This window comes from Sus scrofa, chromosome 5 (genome assembly GCF_054392235.1).
Source record: "Sus scrofa isolate SSC_HxYL_T2T_F1_AM1 chromosome 5, Sscrofa_HxYL_maternal_Yorkshire_Landrace_v2.0, whole genome shotgun sequence".
In the NCBI taxonomy this organism is placed as follows: Eukaryota; Metazoa; Chordata; class Mammalia; order Artiodactyla; family Suidae; genus Sus; species Sus scrofa.
In genome coordinates this window covers 106,797,523-106,812,277 of record NC_139387.1, presented here as the reverse complement: position 1 = coordinate 106,812,277, position 14,755 = coordinate 106,797,523, and the positions used below count along the sequence as shown (strand labels likewise).

At 36.3% G+C, this 14,755-nt stretch overlaps 1 protein-coding gene across 1 annotated transcript in view; it reads left to right on the top strand.

Moving 5' to 3' along the window:
• The window catches only part of LOC146403606 (uncharacterized), a 421,112-nt gene that overhangs the window by 301,032 nt on the left and 105,325 nt on the right, over window positions 1-14,755 (top strand). The gene's annotated exons all lie outside the window — the stretch shown is intronic.

Here is a 14,755-nt window from a genome sequence, read left to right as displayed (position 1 = left end):
GAACTGACCCAAGAGTGACTGCAATACAAATACACAAATTAGTAGGTGATCTTAAATGCATTAATAGCAAATGAACCTAAATGAGGTAAGTCTAACAGATTTGTTGTAGTAAAATAAATCTGTGCAAAATATACAAAGTTTTAAGAGACATTTTTCTCAACATCCATCAATATTATATTTTTAAGGACCTAGGACCAAGAACCTAATCCTAAGTTTGAAAATGTGTGATTTTTTGAGCAAGGCTATACATAGCATAATTAGATCTAAGTTCCTCTTCTGTAACTTGAGCATTTGTGTTAGATGATCACTCAAATTCTTTCTCAGCCCAAGTATACTATTGTTCTGATGCCAATTATGGCATCACCTTTTTCTAAAGTCTGGCATTTCTATTGCAATTGTTTTTCTTAAAAGATTTCTACTTTCCCTTTTTAAAATATGAAAAAAATAAATATAAGATTAAGAACCTGTTAATGACCTTTTTTAAAGCTTCCAACTTTTTTGGGAGGGAAAGAAAGATAGTCCTAATACGACCTCTACTGAAAACAGTGATCTTTTGCAGTCAGTGTCTTTTGCGATCATCCTTCTTATTCAGGGGATTTTTATACCTTACCAAATATGACAGTTCTGTTAGAAATGTGACAAAAAATATAATTCTCTTTAATTGCCACAACAGGTTCCCATGTGATAAAGCTTTGTTATAAAATAACTCTCATGAAATTTATTAACTCATTCAAAAAATACATAGTATATAATTTATTGGGAATAAGAGCTGGTTTTAGTATAATATAAGACATAACACATTCTCACAGTCCAGGAGGCTCATCCAAATGAACATCTAAATAACAGAAGGTATTTAACAATAAAACAGCAGAGGAGTGTACAAAGAATGGCAGGATCTATTCTGGTTGAACCAGAACACCTCTGTAAATGAAACAAGAATAGTAGCAACTAACACAGAGAGTTGTTCTGGGTATCAAATAAGATAACATTTTTGGAGCACTTGGAAAACATAACTGATTAGTAAATTATTTCACAACATCCTCTTCACAGATCCAAATATCCCAGTTTTACAGATGAGAAAACTGAGGCCAACAATCATCAGGCTAGTAAAGAGTGGAGCTGATACTCAGACCTATCAATATGACTCCAGAGGTGATAGCCTAAACTCTTGTACATCTTGCAAACACATCATTACCATGCCCACAACGTTGAGCACAGCGCCACAAAGAGTTTTATTGATGGCAAACTACGGGGTAAAACATTGAGCGATGGTGATCCTTTGAAGCATGCATTGCAGCATAACTGGAGTCTCCTAAAAACTTTATCATTGCAGTGAACATGGTCATCTACTTGATATTCAGGTCTATACCCAGGTAGCAAAATTCTCTCCAGCAGATGGTGAATCTTAAGGGCTCATGTCTTTTTCCATGTATGGGATGGAGGCCTTGGAATGACCAAACCAGATGAGGAGTTAGACATATTCACTGGAGTAGGGCAAAACTGTTACAGGCAGCAGTCAGATGTACAGCCAGGCTCACATGGTATTCAAAGAGTAACAGGTAGCAGTTGAGGCAAATGATATCCATATAAAAGTTAGTAACAGATGTCATCAAGGTAAATGTAAAAGCATAAGCAGGAATCCCAGGGTCGGGAAAAAGTAAACAGTGATAAGAGCAAAAATATAGCAAATAAAGTGAACCCCCCCTCATAAGACCGCATGTGATATACAAAATATATAATCTGCACAATGTTAAGTTATGATATTTGAAGTTAATGAAATGACGGGTAAAGCTGTTGTGGAGGATGGAAACTGATTGCCAATTGTATTCCATCCAAAAGTACATTATGGCAAGATACATTAATTCCAACCACACACAACTCTTAAGTGCATTACTTATACTAACTCATTTAGCCATCAACAACTCTGCAGCTAATATTATGTCCCCCTTTGCACAGATGAAGAAATTGAAATACAATGAGGTTAGTATCTTACACAAGATCAATGAACCAATAAAGATCAGAGCTAGAATTAATGCTGCACAGCTCTTGAGCCCACACCCTTAACCACTAGGCAATCCTGTATTTGCAAAGTCAGGTATCAACCAGCTAATATTAGAGAATCTGGCAAGACTCATATCACAAGGCTAGTGATTTGAAGTGTGGGGTCCAAGCTCTGGTCTTTGTAGCACAGTAGAAGTGAAGCAACTACAAAAGTGTCTAGCGTATAATAAAGCACTCCACTGAGTTAGCAATGAAAATAATAATTATTACTGTTGTTGTTTCTAAAAGGAGGAGAAAATATGGGGACTTTGATTACAGCCCTCCTCCAAACTTCTATGTTTAAGTCCTAACCCCCACTACCTCAGAATGTGACTGTATTTGGAGATAGGGTTTTTAAAAGGTAATGAAGTCTAGGGTGGGCTCTCATCCAGTATGACTGGTGTCCTCATAAGAGGAGGAGACTGGACCACAGACATGTACAGGACACAAGATAGAGGAAGGACCCTATGAAGACACAAAGAGACAGCCATCTGCAAATGAAGGAGGGGCCTCAGAAGAAACCAACCTTGCTGACACTCTCATCTTAGATTTTCAGCCTCCAGAACCATGAGAATATTAATTTCTATAGTTTAAGCCATGCAATCCTGAGGTGCTTGGTTATGACAGCCCCAGCAAAACTAAAACCGAGTTCAAAATGTAGGAAGTACAAATGACCAGAAAATACAGTACAAGGTCTATGTTAAGTTCATTATGAGAGATATCGAGTTAAAACAGTGAGAGGGACCCACATAGCAGAGATGGACTTTGTGTGAGAGCTCAAATTCTGAATTTGGGGAAAATATTAGAGCATGAAAATAGAAAAATAATAGAAATATAGATAGCTACCATGCTGCTGCTTTAAAGCTTCTTGAAGTATACTCTGCTAAGTCTATTTAAGAAGTTTGGGGATGGAGCAGAGATGTAATCAAGGGAGCATTAAACATGTGCAGTAAGAGTCATAAAGATAGGAAGCTTCCAATTTCTTACACACACACACCAATATTAATGCATGCAAGCATCTTAATTCTAATTTTTTCCAAGTTAAACCTCAATATATGTTAAGCCTAAACTAGATAACTACAACTACATTTTGTCTAATCTTGCTTATTTCAATGATGAATGGACCAAAATAATGATTTTTTTTCTAAAAATAAGATCCAGAAATCTATATGATATGTAGGGTAACAAATGCCTGCTTAGAATTTCCTTTTTACCTACTTTAAATAGACACTAATTTTTCTTCTATTGACATATTTTTTGCAAATATTCACATTAGGTGTGGGTAACATGCATTGGGTTAAATTGATGCGATTATTCCAAAATAATGGCATCAATTTATGTTCAATTGGGAGACAAGATTAAGATGGCAGAATAGAAGGACTGGAGCTAGACTTCTCTCATAAAAGCAACAAAATTACAACCAAATGCTGAACAACCTTCAACCAAATAGTCTGGAAACATTGAAAAAGATATCCCACTCCAGAAGACAAAGAGGAGGCCACATCAAAGGTAGGAGGGATGATTATGTGATATAAGCAATGCCATACCTGCCAGGTGGGAAGCCCACAGACCGGAAAGTAACTGTATCACAGAAACACTTACAGGAGTAAGAGTTCTGATTCCCATGTCAGGTCCCAAACCTGGAGATCTGCAGTGGAGAAAGAGCCCCTGGAACATCTGGCATTGAAGAACAGTGGGGCTTATGTGCAGGAGCTCCATGGGACTGGGGGAAAAGTCGACCCCATTCTTTAAAGGCTCACACAGGATTTCATGTGCACTGGGTCCCAGGGCAAAGCAGAGAATCAACAGGAGTCTGGTTTGGACCTGACTGCAGTTCGTGGAGGATCTCCTGGGAAAACAGGGGGTGATTTTGTCTTGTCGTAGGGGAACGACATTGGAGGAGAGCTCTCTGGAATATTCATCAGCATGTGTTCCTCTAGAGGTGGCCATTTTAGGAAAATCTGGCCCCACCCTTCAGCACTGAGAAGCCTCAGGCCAAACAATAATCCAGGTAGGATCACAGCCTCACCCATCAGTAAACAGGCTGCCTAAAGGCCCTCCAGGCACACAGCCATGTCTAATCTCACCCAGAGACAAAACCCCATGCACCAGAGGGAGAGGAATCTGGCAGGCACCAGTCCCTCGATCAGGAAGCCTACAGCAAGCCCCCATACCAACTTCAGTCATAAGGGGGCAGTCATCAGAAGTAAGATAGGCTCCAACTCTATGGTCTGCAAAAAGAAGACCATACCAAAACTCTGTGAAAATGAAAGGCAGAGAACTACAACTCAGCTAAGGGGGCAAGAAACACACACACACACACACACACACACACACACAGAAAAACAGCTAAGTGATCTGGAGATTATCAGCCTCCAGGAAAAATGCTTTAGACTGATGATGCTGAAGATGATGCAAGACATTAGAAATAAACTGGAGGCAAACATTGATAATTTACAACAAACATTGACTAAAGAAATACAAGAGTTAAAACTTAAGCAAGGAGAGATGCAAAATGCAATAACTGAAATAAAAAAATCATTAGAAGCAGCCAACAGCAGAATACAGGAGGCAGAAGAATCAATAAGCGAGGTGGAGGAATGACTAGTGGAAATCACTGATGCAGAACAGAAAAGAGAAAAAATATTGAAAAGAAATGAAGAGTCTAGATAACTCTGGGACAATGTTAAATGCACCAACATCCATATTATAGGGGTGCCAGAAGGAGAAGAGAGAGAGAAAGGGACAGAAAAAATATTCAAAGAGATGATAGCCAAAAAATTGTCTAACGTGAGAAAGGAACCCCTCGCTCAAATCGAGGAAGCACAACGACTACTCTATAAAATAAACCCTAGGAAGAACACCCCAAGACACATATTAATCAAACTGACCAAAATTAAAGACAAAGAGAAAATATTGAAAGTAGCTAAGGAAAAGAAACAAATAACATACAATGGAACCCTGTTAAGGTTATCCACAGATTTTTTTCAGCAGAAACAGTTCAGGCCAGAAGGGAGTTGCATGATATGCTTAATGCGATGAAAGGAAAAAACCTCTAACCAAGATTACTTTACCCAACAAGGCTCTCATTCAGATTTGAAGGAGAAATCAAAGGCTTTAGAGATAAGGATAAGCTAAGAGAATTCAGCAATGCTAAGCCAGCTTTACAACAAATACTAAAGGAACTTCTATTGCCAGAAAAGAAAACGCCACAACTAGAAACAAAAATACCACAAAAGACAAAGCTCACCATTAAAGGTATATATACAATTAAAGATACAAAATCATCCATGCACAATCATGCTACCAAAATCAGAAATATTGAGAGGAGGAAGGTAGAAATGCAGGACATTGGAGATGTACTTGCAATTAAGAGACTAAAAACTTAAAATAATCATATATATATATATGTATATATGTATATGTATATATATATATATACTCCTATATCAAAACTTCAGAATAACTGCAAACCAAAAATCTACAATTGGTACACACACAAATAAGAAAAATCAACTCAAATGCAACACCAAAGATAGTCATAAATCCACAAGAAGACAGAAGAAGAGATGAGGGAAGAAAAAAGAGAAATAAAAACAAATCCAAAACAGTTAATAAAGTAGCAATAAGAACATACATATCAATAATTACCTTAAATGTTAATGGACTAAATGCCCCAACCAAAAGACATAGACTGGCTGAATGGATACAAAAATAAGATCCATATATATGCTGTTTTCAACAGACCCACTTCCATTCTAGGGACACATACAAATTGAAAGTGAGAGGATGGAAGAAAATATTCCATGCAATTGGGAATCAAAAGGAATCTGGAGTAGAAATTCTCATATCAGACAAAATAGACCTTAAAATACAAAATATTTTAGGAGACAAGGACATTACACAATGATCAAAGGATCAACCCAAGAAGAAGATATAACAATTGGAAATAAATATGCACCCAACATAGGATCACTTCAATATCTAAGGTAACCGCTGACAACCTTAAAAGGAGAAATTGACAGTAGCACAATAATAGTGGGGGACTTTAACACCCCACTTATAGCAATGGACAGATCTTTCATACAGGAAATCAAGAAACATAGGCCCTAAATGAAGCATTAGACCAAACAGACTTAGTAGATATTTATAGGACATTCCATCCAAAAGTAGCAGAATACATATTCTTCTCAGGTGCACATGGAACATTCTCTAAGATTGATCACATTCTGAGCCACAAATCAAGCCTTGGTAACTTTAAGAAAATTGAAATCATATCAAGTATCTTTTCTGACCATGATGCTATATGACTGGAAATCAACAACAACAAAAAAAAAACTGTGAAAAACACAAACACATGGAGACTAAACAACATGCTACTAAACAACCAATGGATCACTGAAGAAATCAAAGAGGAAATTTAAATATACCTAGAAGCAAATGACAACTATGATACAACACTCCAAAACCTATGGGATGCAGCAAAATCAGTTCTAAGAGGAAAGATTTTAGCAATTCAAGCCTACCTCTGGAAATAAGACAAAGCTGAAAGAAACAACCTAACTTTACATCTAAAGTAGCTAGAGAGAGAAGAGCAGACAAGACCTAAAGTTAGCAGAAAGAAAGAAATATAAAGATCAGAACAGAAATCAATGAAAGAGAAATGAAGAAAATCATAGAAAAGATCGATGAAACTAAAAGCTGGTTCTGATCAACAAAATTGATAAACCTTTAGCCAGACTTGTCAAGAAAAAGAGAGAGAGGACTCAAATCAATAAAATTAGAAATGAAAAAAGACAAGTTACAATGGACACCACAGAAATACAAAAGATCGTAAGAGACTACTACATGCAACTTTATGCCAATAAAATGGAAAACCTAGAAGAAATGGACAATTCTTAGGAAGGTGCAATCTTCCAAGACTAAATCAAGATGAAATATAAAAGATGAATGGACCAGTCACAAATACTGAAATTGAAACTGTGATTAAAAAACTTCCAATAAACAAAAGTCCAGGACCAGATGGATTCACAGGTGAATTCTATCAAACATTTAGAGAAGAGCTAATACTTATCCTTCTGAAACTATTCCAAAAAATTGCAGAGGAAGGCACTCCCAAACTCATTCTATGAGGCCACCATTGCCTTGTTACCAAAACCAGACAAAGATACCACAAAAAAAGAAAATTGCAGGTCAATGTCTTTGAGGAACATAGATGCAAAATTCCTCAACACAATACCAGCAAACTGAATCCAGAAATACATTAAAAGGATTGTACATCAGGAACAAGTGGGATTTATCCCAGAGATGCAAGGATTCTTCAATATCTGCAATTCAATTAGTGTGATACACCACATTAACAAATTGAAAAATAAAAACCCTATGATCCTCTGAATAGATGCAGAAAAAGCCTTTGACAAAATGCAACACCCATTTCTGATAAAAGCCTTCAGAAAGTGGGCATAGAGAGAACCTACCTCAACATGGTAAAGGCCATATATGACAAACCCACAGCTAACATCATTCTTAAGGGGAAAAAGCTGAAAGAATTCCTGCTGATATCAGGAACAAGACAAGGATTTCCACTCTCACCACTACTATTCAACATAGTTTTGGAAGTCCTAGCCACAGCAATCAGAGAAGTAAAAGAAATAAAAGGAATCCAAATTGGAAAGGAAGAAGTAAAATTATCACTATTTGCAGATGATGTGACACTGCACTAGAGAATCCTAAAGGCTCTAACAGAAAACAGTTAGAGCTCATCAGAGAATTTGGAAAAGTTGAAGGATACAAAATTAACACACGAAATTGACTGCATTTATATATACTAACAATGAAAGATCAGAAAGAGAAATTAGGGAAACGATCCCATTTATCATTGCATCAAAAAGAATAAAATACTTAGGAATAAACTGACCTAAAGAAATAAAAGACCTGTACTCTGAAAACTGTAAGATGCTGGTAAAAAATATCAAAGATGACACAAACGGATGGTTAGACAAACCATGCTCTTGGGTTGGAAGATTCAATATTTTCAAAATGACTATACTACCCAAGGCAATCTATAGATTCAAATTATCAAGGACATTTTTCACACAACTTGAACAAAATGTCTTAAAACTTGTTTGGAAGCACAAAAGACCCAGAAGAGCCAAAACCATCCTGAAAGAGAAAAATGGAGCTGGAGGAATCAGGCTCCCTGTCTTCAGACTATACTACAAAGCAACAGTCATCAAAACCATATGGTTCTGCCACAAAGACAGAAATAGATCAGTGGAACAGCATAGAAAGCCCAGAATTAAACCCACGCACCTACAGTCAACTAATCTATGACAGAGGAGGCAAGAATACACAATGGAGAAAAGACAGCCCCTTCAATAAGTGATGCTGGGAAAACTGGAAAGCCACATATAAAAGAATGAATTTAGAATGCTTTCTAACACCATACACAAAAATAAACTCAAAATGGGTTAAAGACCTGAACATAAGACTAGATACTTGAAAACTCTTAGAGAAAAGCATAGGCCAAACACTCTCCAACATAAACCACAGCAACATCTTCTCAGATCCACCTCTTAGAGCAATGACAATAAAAACAAAAATAAACAAAGGGGACTTAATTAAACTTAAAAGTTTCTGCACAGCAAAGGAAACCCTAAACAAAACAAAAAGACAACCCCCACAATGAGAGAAAACATTTTCAAATGAAGCGACTGATGAAAGATTAATCTATAAAATTTATAAATACCTCCTATAGCTCAATACCAAAAAACAAACAACCCCATCAAAAAGGGCAGAAGATCTAAACAGACAATTCTCCAAAGAAGACATACAGATGGACAAAAAAACACATGAAAGGATGTTCAATATCACTCATTATTAGAGAAATGCAAATCAAAACCACTCTGAGGTACCACCTTACACCTGCCAGAATGGCCATCATCAAAAAGTCTACAAACATAAGTGCTGGAGATGGTGTGGAGAAAATGGACCCCTATGGACACTGTTGGTGGGAATGGAAATTTATGCAACCACTATAGAAAGCACTATGGAGATTCCTCAGAAAACTAAAAATAGAATTACCACTTAATCCAGCAATGCCACTCCTGGACATTTATCCAGAGAAAACTATTACTTAAAAAGATACACATACTCCAGTGTTCATTGCAGCCCTATATACAATAGACAAGACATGGAAACAACCTAAATGTCCATCATCAGAGGAGTGGATGAAGAAGGCATGGTACATATACACAATGGAATCTTACTCAGCCATTAAAGGAAAGAAATAATGGCATTTGCAGTAACATGGATGGATCTATAAATTGTCATGTTAAGTGAAGTCAATCAGACAATGAGACACCAACATCAAATGCTATCACATACATGTAGAATCTAAGAAAAGGGCACAATGAGCTTCTTTGCAGAACAGATACTGACTCACAGACTTTGAAAAACGTATGATTTCTAAATCAGACTGGTTGGGCAGTGGAGGGATGTGCTGGGGGTTTGGGATGGAAATGCTATAAAACTGGGTTGTGATGGTTGTTGTACAATTGTAAATGTAATAAAATTCATTGGGCAATAAAAAAGTGAGGAAAACAAAAGAGGGTACAATCTTCAGCTGCAAAATAAATGAATTAGGTATGAAATGTACAGTGAGGGAAATACAGTCAATAATTATTTAATATCTTTGTATGGTGACAAATATTGACTGGACTTCTTTTGGTGATACTTTTGAAATGTATAGAAATATCAAATCACTACACTATGTAATTTTAAGATAAGTACAACATGATAAAATTAATTAACATTACACTATGTTATGTATAAAAGTTGCAAAGTGAGTAAACCCTAAAAGTTCTCAACATGAGGAAAAATACTTTTTTCTATTTCTTTAATTTTATATTTATATAAAATGAGGTTCATTAAACTTACCATATAATAAAAAAATAGTGCTCTTCTTTCCTGTTTGGCTACACACACACACACACACACACACACACACCCTACTGCATATAATAGAAATAGAATTCAGAAAACAAGATCTGTTAGTGAGATCATTGCTGCACATTTCACTAGTAATTCATATTTAATGCACATAATATCAAAATAGATCAAATGAGCACAAATGAACTAAAAGTCAGTTAGTGATGTTATAACCAGTTACAATTTCAAGAAAGAATAAAAAGCGTACACTGTGAAGCAATGAGCAGTTGAAAACATTTTGAATGTAGTCTTTTAGTTATCAAAATTTAGTTACAATAGAAAAGCAGACAGAAAGAGGTAAGGGACATCCTCCATCCCTTTTTGAGCTTATTCCACCTTTTGCATATGATTCAGTGCATGATGTACTGATGTTTTTCACAGATTTGATGGTGAGACTCCATAGAAACAAAGCCATCCACCAAAAAGTGCTCTCTGTTACAGATTAATGAAACCCAAAAGTAATGATCATTGTAACAATCAAAAGCATAGAAGTCATTGCCACAGTTTAAGGATATCTAAGTCAGGAAAGCATTGGGGGAATTTTTTTAAGCTACTGTGTTCAAACAGTGGTTTTAAATTAGTAGATAAGGAATTGCTGTGCCTCTTAATCATCTCATTCAACTGGGAACAATAGCTGTTGTCCAGCTATTCCGTCTTCATGCTGCAACTCATCTCTTTGTTTTCCCTTTTTCTTTAGAAACAGAAACAAAGTAGACTCTCTAATATCAACTATACAATGCCAATTAGCATGGCATTAATGTTCAGGTTAAATCTTTGTGATAAAAAAATCATGATGTGCTCTGGTAAGGCAGCTTCTCACTCAGTGAAGGTGACCTCATCGTCATGGGTAGCTGGGACTGCAGTGGAAATGACCACAGTGCAGAATTGTGTCACAAGATGGTCCTGACAGCTGCCATCCGAAGGCAGTCCTGTGTGAACTGAGAAGTATGTGGCCAAAGTTTAAGACACCAGTTGTGTGTCACTATATACAAAGGACACTTTAAGTACAAAAACATTTTGAAATTATTTTTAATTTAAAGGAGCACATATTTGGGTTGTTTTAACCTCAAGTTCAAATAAAATTATACAGACTTTCTTTTATCCTCCTTCAGAATATGCCAAACCTCTGCAGAGATATTTCTAGCTCTTAACTACAAAGGAATTATACACTTTTCTCAAACAGTTTTTGTCATTTTAAGATAAAATACACCAGAGGGTGAGTGTTTTCTGTATGTATAAATGAATAATCTTCGCCCTCAAAGACTTTGCAAGGAAAGGTATGATATGAACAACTCTGAGCATATTTTTATTAGTATGAGAGTTCCACAGATAAATTAAATGCCCCCAGTTTTTTGCTTTTTATACAATGTACACAACTTAAGAATAAAAGAAAAATTTGCATTTTTCTACATGCTTCAGGATATTCACAATGTTTTCTGTAATCTTTGAGTCTTTGAGAGTTCTATTTTTAAGTAGATGAAAAAATTGATATACTATGAAGAAATTAACCCCTTGAAATTCACTTCCTAGCTTTTCTTGTGGGATGTCTCTAAAATTAAAACTAAACCCAGATTTTTCTTAGAATCTTCAGGCCTTCTACACACTGAAGGCAGATGAGAAAATCCTAGGAACTTCTATACAGACCCTGGCAGGCTCCGAAGCCATGACACCATCAATATAACGAATCAGTTTTATGTCAGTAAAATAAACTAAGTTTTACAAACAATTACTAAGTCCCTACTGTATGAAGACACTAAGCAAGACACTTGTCTCCGGAACCCCAGAGGTTCCTTTCTGTAAAAAGAAAAAGTCAAATAGAACAGGATACAAATTCTTATATATTTTCCAGCACCAATGAGAATAAATCAGGACCAAGGTTTACCATTTCTAAAATTAAGTCATGGTAGAGTAAAAAATAATGAGTTAAATGATGAATTAAAGTTCTACAAACAGAAAAACTAAAAAAAAAACCTTTCTTTTTCAGTCATGGATGAATTAATTAATTGATTCATCTATATGTTCAACTAATACACATAAAATATATCTGTCAGTCACTTTTCTTAGTACTTTACATAAATTGTCACAGTAATGTTTTTTAAAAATCTTATGAGGAAGGTATTATGATACATACTTTGCATTTAAGGGCTAGAATCCTAAGTTAAAGTCTTATCATGGTTAACCTTTCATATGTGTGGCAATCAAGTTCCAATCCATTCATTTTTCAAGTATTTATCAAGTTTTTGATACCAAGGAAACAGTGAGGAAAACTTTCTTCCCCACCTTCTTGGAGCTCATAGGAGAAACCAGTAACTCCTTCAGATCTGGGCAGGCGGGGCCCCTGCCCCAGGCTCTGCTCTTCAAGGGGCCCTAGACATTGAAGTATCTTCCTCCAAAATGTCAAGATCCTCCTGCTGTGCCTGGGCTAGCTGAAGCCTGCAGCGACAGCCAGTAGAGTCTCAGGCTCAGACCACGACCCATGCAGTCCCTGGTCCCCGTGTCCCTGCCTCCAGGCACTTTCCAAATTTCAGTCCTGTGCATGGGCTCAACCAGAGGCACCAAGGAGCTCCAGAGCTCATGCCTATGAGATCAATACAGGGCCCCCTGGACTGAGCTCTATTTTTTAGAAGGTGGTGTAGAGGTGGAATTGCTCCCTACAAGCCAGTGTATTATTTATTTAACATGATGATTCTTATAAGATTGAGCTTCCAGAATGGCCCTGACAAGCTGATTGTGTGTGATGCTCACTGACATGGGACACATAGTGAGTCAGGGGCTCGAGCTGCCAACAGTACACTGCTGACCAACCCTTCAGCTGGAGCTCACATGTTGGATCTTATGTTGGAATCCTGTGTCATAGCTCATACACTTGTGTTCTAGCTACTGTGCTGCTCTGGTCTGTAACATCTGAGGGATGATAGGCACCATTTTCTCGGTGTGATCCTCACTATTGGCACCCAAAGACTCATTATCCCTCAATAGGGTCTCTGGCATCTATGAGGAAGTCCTCTGGGGTAGTCGCACTTAACCTATCTCCACTCTTCTATTAGGTATCATAATTTATGTTTTTCATAATGTTTCTTCTAATTTTTATGTTCACTAGGTGGCTCTGTTCATGTGCTGATAGCATCAATTATCAAATATAACTTGTTAAATAAGCCTAGTATTTGGAAACTGAGAGCTAATATTCAGCTTATATGACACCAAAAATAGTTTCTAGTCTCTCAAAACTATAATTATTTCTTCCTTAATTTTCTACCTATCTGAAGAGCAAGTCCTCTAAAATCCATTTTGTATTATGTTAACATGATTTCAGTCCCTATGAATGGATGTAGTATATACTTTTCAAATAATTCATAATGAAAGAAAGAGGGAGAGAGACAGACATACGGACGGATGAGCTGGGTATTATCTATCTGCCAATAACAGACTCTGTGGATTTTCTGTAACTCATTTCGCCCCACTAAACACCACTTTTCTGCAAAAGATAGATTGGGTTCTTAGAGTTACCTCAAAAATACCACTAAATTCCTAACAAATAAAACATTGTCCAGTCTAGAATCCTGATGAAAATAAAATTTCCCCCATAAAAATTCCCAAAGTCCTACTACCCTACCATCATATAGGTTCAGGGTATGAATCACACACACACACACACATATATATACACATAAATAAAATTCTATAGTTGCCTAAAAGAAGCAAATATCAATTTGAGTCCTATGGGATTGCCATAGATAACTCTCATGAAAATAAGTATGAAATGCAAATTTCCATAATATAAGAGGAAACAAAACATTGTGAATGAGAATCAGTGGAAACAACACATATGGTAATTAGACACTCATGAATTTCAGATGATGTAATTATTTAAATTAGTTTAGATAATTATACAGATAAGATTGAAACTATGAGACGAAATCTATGAGAAAGAAATCTATAGAAAGCAAAACCAGGCAACTTTGGAAAAGAAGCCAAAGAGCTTACAGAAATTGAAAATTTAGTCACTGAAATACAAATAAATTTCAATGGCTTGGTCAAATGGTAGATTGATTGATCAAGAGACAATGAGTTGTATAGAAATATGAAATCACTATGTTGTGTAACAGGAGCTAACATAGTGTTGTAGGTCTGTTATAATTCAAAACCAATGAAACTGGAACACACCCTCACACCATGAACAAAAATAAACTCACAATGGCTTAAAGTCTTATTCATAAGACAAGACACCATCAAATTCCTAGAAGTGAACACAGGCAAAATATTCTATGACATCAACCTTAAAAAAATGTTTTCTTAGGTCAGTCTTCCAAGGCAGCAGAAGTAAAAGCAAAGATAAACCAACTGGACCTAATCAAGCTGACAAGTTTTGCACAGCAAAGAAAATCATAAAACAACAAAAATACAACCTACAGAATGGGAGAAAATAGTTTCAAATGATGCAACTGACAAGGGCTTAATATCTAAAATATACGACTTATACAACTCAACAACAAAAAAAAACAATAACCCAATTTAAAAAATGGGCAAAAGACTTGAATAGACATTTCTCCAAAGATGATCTACAAATGGCCAAGAGGTGTATGAAACAATGCTCAACATCATTGATTATTAGAGAAATGCAAATCATAATTACTATGAGGTACCACCTCACACCTGTCAGAATGGCCATCATTAACAAGTCAACAAATAACAAATGCTGGAGAGGGTGTGGAGAAAAGGGTACCCT